At 42.3% G+C, this 13,786-nt stretch overlaps 1 protein-coding gene across 7 annotated transcripts in view; it reads right to left on the minus strand.

The window, feature by feature from the left end:
* RABGAP1L (RAB GTPase activating protein 1 like) overlaps positions 1 to 12,168 on the minus strand; it is a 242,364-nt gene extending 230,196 nt beyond the window's left edge. For 3 of the 7 annotated variants that reach the window (XM_048312810.1, XM_048312805.1, XM_048312808.1), the window contains exon 1: positions 12,058 to 12,162. The gene's annotated coding sequence lies outside the window, so the exon portion shown is untranslated. Of the gene's footprint in view, positions 1 to 10,197; positions 10,280 to 11,345; positions 11,431 to 12,057 lie in introns of those variants that run through there. The other 4 variants (XM_048312807.1, XM_048312811.1, XM_048312809.1 and 1 more) reach the window with 4 other exon arrangements.
* Positions 12,169 to 13,786: the final 1,618 nt, after the last annotated feature.

The raw sequence follows: 13,786 nt of genomic DNA on the forward strand, positions 1-13,786 counted from the left end.
GTTACTTCCAAGTCCAGACCCAGGGATGCTGTGTATAAACAATCTCACACTGCCTACTACCTTGATTTTCTGCAAATGCTGTGCATAATGTTCCCTTCCAAACCAGATCCTGAAAAGCTTAAGCAGTTCTTAAGATCAGTATTTCCTTCAGAGACTGCCTAAAAAGGGTAATAGGAAAGAGAACACACGCCCTTTTTCCAAGACACAATTTCTCTTCTATCCATCCCAGACATTCGTAATGATCAGAATTCATTTTCCATCCTAAAGGATTAAAGAAAAAACTAGCTTTAAAAAAAAGCAACCAACAACAAACTCATATAATCAAAAGACAGGTAGGATCATTTCATCACTCTGTGTTACTTCCTTCTCCTAAAAATTCCTTGAAACTGCTACCAAACACATCTCAAAGTATTACAGAAGAGACTCAAAAATTCACCCTCACACAATGATTACAAGAAAGAAAGGGTTTCAATAATCAATTAATAATCAATTCATCTGGGGCTGCCAATGCAAGTTTTCCACTTGCTTTTGCAGTTTTTTTTCTAGTAATCAAAACTAGCAAATAGAATTGCTATAAAGGACAAAATCTATGTTAAAAACATCAGACCAAAAAGACTTCTCAGATCCTTCTTAGGATTAAACCATCACTGGGCTCAAATAAAAATGGCTCGATTTTTTTTTTTTTAATAAATAAACTTGGCCTCTTGGCCAGGTTACCATTATGCAGATCTTATGCACCTCACTTACTAAACGGAATGAATCTCGTCGATTATTTTTGGTCTAAGCCTCAGGTTAATCTACAACAGTCTACAAAAATCAGAGAGTAAGCTCTTGCTGGGGAAGTACCTCTAAAATAATACAATAAGCTGCTTATATCATAACTGCAAAAATCTTGCAAAAAATACAACAGAAGTCATTAATTTTCTTGATGCAATTTTCTTGTCTCACACTAGCCAACAATCATGAACAAACCCAGTACCTGTCTGTTCAGACAGGCTATCCAGACCAGATTGAATTTTAAGTGTTTCATCGTATTTCTAGTTTGATAAATTCACTTGATTGCATAAAACAAGACATGAGAAGCCAAAAATCTGTATCTGTGATTGCTATGCCTTTCATCCTTTCCTTTTTTTTTATCAGAGCCTCTCTCTCAAAGTTTCAGAGAGCTTCCCAAATATTACCACACTGTACCACCAGCTTCAACATAAATGATGCGTGGTTTTCATTAAATGTAGATATGAAAACTTACTACCCACATTTACATACTGAACACTTCCACAAAATACTTTCACTCATGGAAACAAAGAGAGGAAGTTACAGGCAGCTAACCTAAAAGAAAAAAATCACAGAAAGGTGAAATAGAACAGAAGGCCATGCTCTATGAAGCAGTTATATAAGCCTCTTTTTCACAACCTTGTTTTAAGCATCCTACCTCTGTCTCCTTGAAGTGAGAGTGTTAAGTTATGGACAAGCTACCAAAGTGTCAAACACAGTTAAGAGACTGCAACCACCACAGGCAGAGTGTCCCAAGCAGCCTGAGCCAAAGCAGGTAGTGCTGCCCCACCAGGAACAAACCCATGGAGTAAGCAAAGCATTTTCAATACAAGGAATCCAAACCTAAACATGAAGTGTGACCTAGAGGAGCACCAGCATCCCACCCCTCATCCAAGTCAGAGCTGAGTCTGTGCAAGCTCACCAGCTGGGTGAGTAAAACCAATGGTAACAACTGCACAACCACACCAAGCAAACGTAGTATTGCTGTGGCACCTCACATGAATTTCCTGGGAAGTGCACACAATAACTCACCTGCTTTTTCCATACTCCCCAGTAAGACCCCTGGAGTTCAATTACTGCCAAAATAACAAAAAAACAGAATCACAAAGGCCAGAGAGAGAAACTGGGGGGGACTGCTGGAACAAGGATCACTTGCATTTATCAGTCTTATTATATACCCTTTGATTTCTCTGGCTATCAAAAGCTCAATTCGAAACCACACTTCAGTCTGACCCCTTTATGTTCAGTCTGACCCCTTTATGTTCAGTCTGACTCCTTTATGTTCAGTCTGACTCACTGATGCCTCAATATGATGAAAGAAAAGAAGAATCAGAAAGGGGAAGCTATAAGGGTCGAAGGCAACTTATCACTCCGAACAACTGTGGAGAACCTTCAGCTTCACCTTACTGTTTTGAAACCTGACAAAATATTTCCTTGGACATTTTGATCAACTCTTTTCCCCTCTCCCCCCACAGCTTTTATACACATCTAATAGGAATAAACAGTAAGCTTTTTTTTACAACACACAAGAGGGGAAGGGCACACACTGAAGCTGTAGATTTCTACATGGAGTTAGTTATTTTAGTGATGGTGGGAAGAAAATTTAAAAAAAAAAAAAAAAAAGAAGAGATGTGGATCATTTTCCTCATTGTAAAAATGTAAAAATCAGTCACTGACTTTCATTCCTTACTCGTTTCCTCAGAGCTGTTTAACAGTTATGTCCAAGAATAATTCCAGCTATCAGTTCCCAGTTTTTTGCAAGTTTATATTGCCAACACTGATTTTTAACAAAGAGAAGGGACCAATGTCTCCAAGGGCCAGTCTTCACCATACTGCCTGATCCAAGCTCCAACTTAGCTTTTACTCTGAAAACAACTGCTGGCACGCACAAGAAGCTCTCATCCAACTCCACTCCTGTTTTGCACTTAAGTTCAAGTGGAAGATGATGGTACTTAAAAGCTACACAGATTTCAGGAGTATCTGGAAGATGCAGGAGGTGACAAATGGCCTAAAAAAAGCTGCAAATCTTCCTACCTTCTCTGCTATGATCACATTTGTGATTGTGCACACTAAAGTGAGCACAACAAGGCACAGAACACAGATCAAACTCAGCAGCCAGCACTGGGGGCAGCCATGCAGGGCTGCCACCAAACAGCTGTTTGAGAGTTCTCTTCAAAGTAACAGGAAATAATGAAAGTATACACCAGTGGAAAAAAATAAAATGAAGGGTTTACAGAATGAAAAAAAAAATTCCATTTTCTGCCACTTATGTTTCAGATTAGTCAGTCTAAATCATATAATCTAGTATTTGTTTCTCAGTAACAGCTAATTAAAAAACTCCAAGCTTCTAAGGAAAAAAATACCAGCTTGCAGTACTCAAACTCTTAATAAAGGGAAATACACCAATATCTTACCTACATACAAAGAAAAAAACTCCAAATTATTTTCAAATTTTAGCCAGCCACTAAATTTCTCCACTGACTTCTAAATTAAAATTCTGGACCTTATATTTTGTATGTAAATACACACAGGGAGAGACAAAGCACTAGATTAAGAATACTTGCATTTTGCTTTCACACTGATTTGCCTGCAGAGGCCTGAGCACTGAAAAGGCACAGCACAGCCTTCATCCTTAATTAAAATCTTGGGATGAAAATAAAGAGTTAGAAAACAAAAAGAAAAATAAAACATACTTTTTAAATTGCAACATAGTTGTTAAAAATACAAATATGTATAAACATGTACACACAATACACAAATTTGTGTATTGCAACAAATCTGTGGATCTCAGAAAAATAATTTTGTCTAATTTCAGAAAAAAAATAGTATTTCGCATACACAACAGAAGTACAAATTAGAACTGTCTTACTATGCTGAAATAGCAGATAACTCTAGATCTCTGCAAAGTGCAGTTATCAAGTCAAAATATCTAAATTGAACCTCTTTAAACTGTTTTCCACTGGGGGATCTTCAGAAAAGGCAGATTGCTACAGAATTTATAACCAAAACATTCAAAACCACCTGGAAACATGCCACTCTTACACCACTGCTGTGGGAACCTAGAATGCAGAGAATATTTCTCTGCCTGTTTTGAAAGGTTTTACCCCCCTGGACAGTACTGGTTTTGACCTTTGTCCATGGGAAAATTTGCCTAGCCTCTGGGAAGAATTAGAATCTACACTGGTGAGAATTAGGTGATAGAATACCATGTGAGATTATCACAGGGTGAAAAATTTAGAGTTTTTAGGTCTATTTGCATAGTAAATAGACAGAAGTAGAAAACCTCAAAATGGAGGATAAGTTGTAGTTAAAAGCTTCTTTCTCCTTCTTCACTAACTCCATATTTTGCAGCAATAGTGGTCTGGGATGATTGGATACAGAATTCCGCAGTTCCTGTCTACGTGATTTAGGAGCTTGTTGGACATTGGTAAAAAAGTGAAAATACCTTGTGTTTTAAGCTTTCATTGGGTAATTTACCTTTAAAAAGGCTGTGAGATCTTGATAAGTTGTCTTCTTGCTGCATTCTCTGCTCTGTGCTATGTCTAAGCCATGCCAGTGGCTTGTACTCCTTAGATAAGATTTAATAGACACCTATCCGGAGGCTGAGAAACACGAAGTCCCATTCGCCTCCTTTTTCCTCCTGGCAAAAATCTGAACGCCTCCCCCATCAGTGAAGACAACAATTAATGACATGGACAGCATTACACTGTGAAGCTCTAGCACCACATGAGCAATTATACTGAACAGAAAAGCAAAGTATTCAAATGCAAGTACTTCTCAAATAAAACATTGTGGGGAACAGAGGAGGAAATTCATTTCTGGTTAAAACAAAAACTGATTTACCAGAACAGGACCCACTTCCCTAAACAGTAGCAAAGATTATCAAAATTAACCATACAATTAGTTTACACTAAAAGTCAATCCTTCGAATAAAATTCTTGGACAAAGCCTCAACTCTCACTCTTTTTCCTTCCAATATGAAAAATTAAGTCATATGCGTGGACAACTGCAACAGATCAGCATCTGCAGTTTTCTTTCTACCCCAAAAAAACCTGGTTGGGTGACCTAAGGTACATACAACACACGTGACCTAATCAAAAAGGTCAGCAATACCTGAACTGAAAGCACAGCTACTTAACTTAGCTCAACACCCTGAAAGTCAGAGGTTTAAGAATCACTTATCACTGACAAGAAGTGTAACTTCAAGACTATTCCATAATTACTAAGTAATTGTCTTCCGGAAACTTACACCATCACACCTTGCCATACAACATACAGATGTTCTGGTGATGAAAGAATAAATAAATAAATATATATATACACACACAAAACGTAAGAGACATCCTGACAACTGTGTTTATTTGCCTGCAAGAGAAGACCAGGGACTGGTCATGACTGGTTACTCAAAACTAATTCCTTTCATTAAAAGAATTACTACTACACAAGTTTTATACCAAGTGATGAGAAAGGACTTTGTTGTCGGTCACATTCACGCTGGTTTCGTTCCTCTCCTGGGTCACTGATACAACAGCAACCAAGTTACTTCACTTCTAAGCCCAAGAGTAACATGGAAAACTTACTAAACCATTTAGCAAACTCCACTCTCAGATTCACTCACTGACTCAAATCCTGTTCTGACAGTTTCCTGCTTCTTAAAAACACCTTTCACTTTCCTTTTTTCTACCCTTTTACCTTTTTTTCCCTAGTTAGAAATCATGTGGGAAATATCAAGAATTTGAGCAACTAAGACAGGAAGTTGTCCACCATCATTAGTAAAGAGCTTCACTATTTAAGAATTTGCCAGTAGCCTGACGTAAAATGAACGATCACACATGAAGGCAAATGTGCAGATTGTAATTTTACCATTAATTACCATAGTTACTGTGCACTGTTGTGCATCAAAGTGTAACTCCACTTCAAAATCTTTCTACTACACCAGAAAACACCTCAGGACTCCCAACCATGCTAAAAAGGGTATTTCTAGTCCAAACAGATACCAAAGCCCTATTCGGACAGAACAGCCAGACCAGTAATTGACACACCCAAGGCTTTGACTTGATACCACTAAGTCACCCGAACACCAGCACAAATCACACTTACACCAGTTAGGAACCTGTAGGAAACATCAAGCACATGCTGAGGGTTCAAACTAACCAAGAACTTTGTTTCAGACTCTCTGTCTACACAGATTGTAACTCAAGAACTCCTTGCTTTATTTTTCTTGAATAAAAAATGCTTCTATTTCCAAAATTTTAGTTTATCACAATGATTTCTAAAATGGCTTTATGCATCAACCAAAAAAATTAATTTCAACTGAAAGCATTCATGTACAGATGGCATCAAGTATTTCTCCACCCATACACCCATATTGCTGCTAAATATTACCATCTCCTTTTCAACTACAATACACAAAAGGGGAAGGGCATACACTGAAGCTGTAGATTTCTACGTGGAGTTAGTTATTTTAGTGAAGGCGGGAAGAAAATGAAAAAACAAAAAAGAACAGATGTGGATCATTTTCCTCACTGTTTTGTCTCCTTGGTATAAGTTGCGATCTACATCTCAGGCAGGACCTGCCCCCTTATACAAGAGCTCGATAATGCCTCCTGCTTGCTTAAGGGGAACTGACATGTTTCATTCAAACACCACAAGCTGAGGTTAGAAACATTTATTAACCAAAACTTCAACCAATTTCGAAGTTTTACCTATTTACAGATATGAAAGTTTGATCTCTGCTTCAGAAGCACCCAGCAGGTAGATGGAGAGGCTAGCCAAGAGGAGCCCAAAGACACAGGCTTTTGGATTGCATTAGGAAAAAGCAACATTGGCAGATGGAAAGGTAAGGAAGAAGTGTGCTGAGTGGAACAAGACACCTGTTAACAAAGCACATGGCAAAGGATGACATACACACAACTCTTTTGACCCAGTTTTCCCTAGCAAGGTCCACTCACAAGCCTTCCAGACCCTCGAGCCCAGTAGCAGTCTGCTGGAGTAAGAAGTTACCTCCAAAAGAGAAAGCTGAAGTTTGGAAGCACTTCAGGAAATTGGAAACATACAATCTATATAACCAGACAGGCTATTAAAGAATCGTGAGGGAGCTGGCCAGTGTTGCTGAGATACCACACTCTACCACTTTTTGAAAGGCCATGAGACTGAGAGAGGTTCCTTCTGACCAGAAAAAAGGCAAATACCACACCCAATTTCAAGAGCAAGGAGGAGGATCCAGGCAGATACAGATCAGCCAGCCTGACCTAAGTCCATGAGAGGATTATAGAGCAAATTCTCCTGGAAGGCATCCCTCTGCTCAAGAAGCACAGGAAGATGATGGGGAATAGCTGGCAAGGATTTACCATGGACAAATGATGCCTGATGAACACAAGAGCTTACTGCAAGGAGATGACTGGCTTAGCAGATGATGGAAGAGCACTGAATAGAGAAGGCCATTAACAACAGCATCCCTACAGCCAAGCTGGTGAGACAGGCACAGGGTAAGCGAGCAGTAAGGTGTTTGGGAATTTGACTGGACTGCTGAGCTGAAAGAACAGCCATCATCAGTTCCATCCAAGCAGCTGCAGTCACATCCCCTGGGGATCACCACTGAAACCACCAGTACCATCTGATGCCTTTACTAATCATCTAGATGATGGGACAGGGTGCATCCTCACTAAGTTTCAAATAACACCAAAGTGGGAGGAGTGGTCAGCTCCTACTCAGAGGGACCTGGACAGGCTGGAGAAAGGCAAGGCCTTGGGAAGTTCAGTGAAGGCAAGTGCTGGGTCCTGTATCAGTGACAGAACAACCTCCTGTGACAAGACGGGCTCAACACCAACTAGATAAAAAGTGACTTTGTCAGAAAAGTACTTGGAGATGCCAGCAGACAGAAGTTTGAGAACAAGTCACCAGTACATGGCCACAGCAAAGGCAGCAGAGCACAGCGGGGGCTGTTTGCAGGAGTCCAGGCAGCAGGCCCAGGAGAGGATCAGTGCCCTCTGCTCAGCACCTGTGAGCCCGTGCCTGCAGTGCAGCCAGCTCTGGGCTCCCCGCTACGGGACTCACACGGACACTCTGGACCGTGGCCAGTGGCCAGGCTGGCCGGATGGCAGGAGCACATGGTGGACAGTGAGAGGCTGAGGGAACTGAGTTTGCACAATCTGGTTAGGAAAAGAGCTCTAAAGAATCCTTATTACTGTCAGCTCTCTGATGAAAGGGTGCAGAAGAGAGAACTAGCCTCTTCTGGATGATGGACACTGACATGTTAAGAGGCAACAGACACAAACTGGAAAGTAAATTTCATCTTAAAGGGAAGGAGTAAACAAAAAACCACTGTGTGCAGTCAAATGTAGAAACAGATTACCCAGAAAGGTGTTAAAGGCTGTAACAATCTTATCTAAATTACTCCTGCTTTAATTTATGCAGAGAGCTGGATTAGATGACCTCCAGAAGCCCCTTCCAACCTAAATGACTCTATTTTAAGAACTTACCATTTGACCTGCCAATGATTCTATTTCCGAAACTCTCCCTCAGCAGGTTTTGCATCAGGTTTATTACTGTTTATCATGTATTTCAAAACTCCAGTTCTCCTGTACATACAGTAAGCCTACTCCCAGTGTTGTACACAGAAGTGTACGTATCTCTTATCTTCCTGCCCTTAGGACTTCTTCCCTTTGTACGGCTGTGCTTCTCCCACAACTGGGGAACATGTTTTCAGCATCAGAAAAATTTTGCACTTTTAAGCTTACTTGAGCAAAAAAACCCCAAACCTTCTTCAATATCGTGACTCAGGATACACAGATGGTGAAAGTAGGAAAGCAGAGGCCTGTGACCCATCTCATTTTGTGGCAAAAGCTACTTTTTTCCTCTGTCCACTTCAAAACATTGGAAAGACAGTCGTCCCTGCTACTCTTTCCAAAGAGTAAGAAACATGCCATGGAAGACACAATCTTAACAGGGGTTTTCCACGAGGGCCTTTCTCATCTTTCAGAGCAATCTGTTTTACTAAGCAGATTTTGACACCCCGTTTATGTATTTGTTCTGTTTACAAACAGTCACACCCAATAAACTAGTTTTTCAGCTTCACAAAGTCCCATCTGGGAACACTCCTGATAGCAAATTTAAATAAACACCTTAAAAGCCACAGAGGTGTTTCTAACAATCTACATATTGGTTTTGTTTCTTTTTAAAGTTAAGAATACAGGAAAAAGGTGAAATAAATAATTTTCAAACATGTCGGGCTTTGTTTATGGACCAGGACTCTGTCAAAGAAGAAAGAATCCCTTCAGCAATCCAGGTTACAATAAAGGCTCCTTCAACAGCTGCACCAGTGTAACAGAGTAAGACTGAGACTAGAACAAACCGCCAAAGGTATGAATTTCAAAGAACACATCTTAGCAAAATACACTTGAAAACAACTTAACCTTCACTAAAAGGACACCTCTAGGAAGCTCAATGTTAATGCCTGAAAGGTGCATTTTAATTCTTACTTAATAGGCCAAGATTAAAATTCATGGGGGGAAGCTGAGAATTATTACAGGAATGATTAGTGTAGCTGGTGGCCCAAAGAGAAAATAAACCTTCCATGGTGCATTTCCACGCATTTTTGCATCCTTTTTGTTAAAAATGCCTTTTTTTTTTTTTTTTTGATACCAAGATCAAGAGTGCCAATAAAACATATCAGTCCATTGGGTGAATAAAATGGGTATAATCCCATGACAAATTAATATAGACTAGAAATCAAAAAGTGTGTAATTACTAAGGTCAGTCAAGTCTGAAATAGCCTTCCTATTACAGCAGAGGTAACAGCAATATACAACTAATTATTTTAAAATTAGAGCTGAACAAATTTACAAAACCCTCTAACAATGCCAAGAACACTCCCTGAAATTAAGAACTCACCAAAAAGTTCAGAGAGAAGAACAGATGAACAAAGGAGAGAGAAGAAGAAAACCACAACAATTTCTGTGGGCCCATGGAAGAACAGACACAGAGATGGCTCGAGTCCATTTAATGTTGTCAACAGTAAATAAAAAATTACACCATGGCTTCATAATCAATCTAAGCCAGTACTGACAGAAAAAAAAGAGCTACCACCCTTACTATCATTGCCACCTTCACCCCAAGTAGCTTAAGTCAACCAAATCCACAATGTAGCTGCTTCTAGCAGCACTGGCTCGTGCTATGAACTTACTGCCCATAAAGCCAGGTCCCAGCTAAGGACCCTCACAACACCTGTGATTGTTCCAGGACTGCACTTACACTCTCTACCAGCACTCTACTTCCTCCTTCAGACTGAGCCCATGACCACATGGCCGGGCAAGTGAGCTGGGTCAGGAAGTTGTTGTAACCAGAGTACCTCAAGGAACAAAAAAAAAAAAAAAGAAGAAATAAAAGTACAACTTTTTGACCAGCTTAGTTCTTTTTACTCACTTCCTGGCTGTGGAAGTCCCTTTGATGAGAGAAGGGAAGGAGCAGCCACAACTCAGACTGTCTTGAAATGCTAAGGAATACCCTGGGGGACACAAGAGAGCCAGATTATACACTTGCTCTTTTCGCAATGCCCTTACAAACACCACCAAAGCTTACTCTGTGAATCACTTGTTAAAGGACTGAATGCTATTTTTAACCAAGCAATACATGTAATCACTGTAATCATTTTAAAGCAAACACTGCAGAACAATTTTTATAGTTCTCATACGTAAAGCCAAGCTGTTCACAGCCCCAGAGTCTTTTTGGAAAAAAGCAGTTACTTTAAAAATCCATCAAATAAATAAAACAATACAAACCCAGCATGATTTCCCACCTCTGCCTAAAACAGAAGGAAGTAGTGGAAGGCTCTGTCACTCACTGAGTTCTGGGGTCCATCAGCTGCTGCTGGCTCCTTTCCGGATACTCACTGGCAGCATTCTTGCAACACTGGAGTCAATTAGTGCCTACTGAAATTGTATTTGTAGTCTTTTCAAGTTTAAACTACAAAGTAAGTTCTTAATCATATAACTAATACCATCTAACCCACATAAACAGAGTTAACTACAATCCTACTTAAAACCTCGGCAGAGGCACAACTTGCAGAACCAACCTTACATGCCCAGTAAACCTTCATACAATCTGGAGCCAAGTTGGTGTGACAGGCAGTCAGGATTTGGCCTATAGCACAGAGGTTTGGTTAAAAAAAGCCACGGCACCTCTTCTGCATTTAAAGGGATAATAACATGCTGCCTGTACCGCCAACAAGATCTCTCTCTGGAAACTGAAAGCACACCTGCCCTTCTGAAAGTTTTAGCTGAAAACCAACGTGGTTGTGAGACTAGAGCTCGACACCGAAAGAGACAAGCAATGGTTACCTAAGCAAGTTATTTCTTAACTGTCGCTAGATTTTTCTCTATATTAAAGAAGAGCTGACATTTTGAGTCTCTTTTTTTCCCCTCTCAGGCACACACTGGATGGATATACACACGCAGACAGCTGTGAAATCTGGTAGGCGGTGACTTACAGAACTATCAAACTGAGCAGTCTTAACAACACAGCTTTGAGAGTGACAGCAGGAGCAAAGTACACATGACACTGCAGGAACTTACACACGAGGAGAGTCACCAAGTCCATTTCACTCAGTGCCGTACCTGCTTCAGATGGTTTCAGCAGGTTTTCAAGTACTTTTTATCTAAAGACAAGAATTTTTGTACCAGCTCACAGGTCGGGAGAGAATGTAAGAGGGCTTAAAAAGCAAAGAAAAAAAAAATCACCAGGGAAAAAAAAAAGAAAAGAAAACCACCCCAAACCAAAACATAACGTAGGTGAAACTGACGCATGCAGATGGCACAGATTTAGGACAGTACTTTGCTCGTCTGGGCTCTTGGGAAGTGACTTCACTTTTCCCGCGGAGGAGGCAGGGAGATGAACGCTTCCATAGCGCTCTCCCTTTCCTAACCACGAAAACAACTTTATTTTTTAAAGCCCGCACTGTGTTCGAGCTCCTCTCCTCCCGGAGCGCCGCTGCCCAGGGAACTCCCCGCACACACACAAACACCGAACAACACGGACCGGCGGAACCCCGCGCCCCCGCGCTGCCCCGCCGCCCTGCGGGCCCGCGGCCAGCGGAGGAACCACCTCAGGTCACCGGGCACTATCACCCGCCACACGGGGAGGGCCGGCGGCTCCCTCTCCTCCCGCGCCCGTTCTCCTGAGGAAGCGGCGACCTCCCCGCCTGCGCCCCTCGCGACACCCGCTCCGCTCCGCTCCGCTCCGCCCGCCGCGGCGGGGCAGGCCCGAGGCAGCGTCCCGATCTCTCACCGGTGCAGCCGGGCCGTCCTCCCCGCGCTGCCGCTGCCTCCAGCCCGGCGGGGCCGCGCAGCCGCCTCAGGGCCGGGACAGCGTCGCCCACATTCCGGCGGCGAGAGGGCGGGCGGGTGCGCGCGCACGGCTGACACGGCGTGAGGGCGGGAGTGAAAGGGGGACGGCACCCGCCTTCCGCGGCGACAGCCCCGCCGGGAGCCCGGGGCCAGGGGCTGCACCCTGGGCAGGGCGAGGGGCCCCGCCGGCGGCCCGGCCCGGCGCGGCTTCCTGCCGGTGTTGGAGTCCTGTGCGGCCCCGTGGGAGTGCCCCCTCTGGAACACAGAATCATAGAACGGTTTGGGTTGGAAGGGGCCTTAAAAACCATCTCATTGCACCCTTCTGCCGTGGGCAGGGACGCCTTCCACTAGACCAGGTTCCTCCAAGCCCCGTCCAGCCTGGCCTTGAACACTTCGAGGGATGCCACAGCTTCTCCGGGCGACCTGTGGCAGGGTCTCACCACCCTTAAAGGGAAAAATTTTTTCCTAATATCTAATCTAACCCTGCTCTCTAGTGGTAAGCAATTATTCTGTGTCCTGTAACTACATGCTCTTGTAAGTAGTTTCTCCCTGTAAGTTCCCTTCAGGTACCGAAAATCCACAATTAGGTCACCCCAAAGCCGCCTCTTTTCCAGGCTGAACGTTCCCAACTCTCCCAGCCTTTCCTCCCAGCAGAGCTGCTCCACCCCTCTGCTCATCCTGGTGCCTCCTCTGGACTCGCTCCAACAGGTCCATGTCCTTCCTGTGCTGGGACCCTGGAGCTGGAGGCAGGTGGGATCTCACCTGAGCAGAATCCTCCCCTCTCCTGCTGCCCACACTGATTTTGATATATGCTTCTTTGTCACCTGTCAGAAAGCATCCGGCTGGCACTGAAACATGTCAAAATCCTTGCCCATAACTGAAGGACAATGGAAGCAACCTAAAAATCATGGTGCTATTTAGAAAAAACGAGTTAAGTTTGCCTTCAGATTTGGAACTCTGGTTTCGCCAAGATTGTGTTCGCTTATAGACAGTGGTTTGGTATGGTTAAACAAATATTTTAAAACTAAATATCTATGCTTAATTAAATATCACCATTGTTTATGTTTAAATAAAATATGTTTAAATTACGACAGCTTGTCTTATTGGGTGTGAAACAAATTACATTTAAATTAACCACAGCATTTATACAGCTTGTCTGTGTTCTTCACATTTCAGATGTAGTTCAGCAAAACCTTAAGGAATGTCAGATCACAGCCTTCAATAAAACAACTTTAGCATAAAAGCCAGTGGGCTGTGTCCTGTTGCCTCTGGGACAGCCAGACTGTCCATGTGGGCATTGATTTTAGGCTCTTTTCTTGACACTGGAGTCGAGAGGTTTATTTGTTCCATGGTCTTTTTTGAGCTGAACTGTTCTGACAAACCTGTCTTGGAAGCTGGCAAGGCAAGCAGGCAAAGGAGAGCATTTCACAGGAGGAAAAAAAAAAAAAAAAAAAAAAAAAAAGCAGGACTGTCTGGCCAGCTCCCCACTTAAGAATTGTTACTATTTGTCTGTAAGTGGTGTAAATTAAATTACCCTCAGATTACTTTTATCACATCACAGGTTCAGATAAACCACAAAAGCATACAGAAAGCAGAAGAATTCAGGGAGAGGAGAAAAATTATTTTACTGAATAGAGGAATAATAATTACAAAGTATCCCTGGCACTGTA

The sequence above is a fragment of the Corvus hawaiiensis genome, chromosome 9 (genome assembly GCF_020740725.1).
Source record: "Corvus hawaiiensis isolate bCorHaw1 chromosome 9, bCorHaw1.pri.cur, whole genome shotgun sequence".
Classification (NCBI taxonomy): domain Eukaryota; kingdom Metazoa; phylum Chordata; class Aves; order Passeriformes; family Corvidae; genus Corvus; species Corvus hawaiiensis.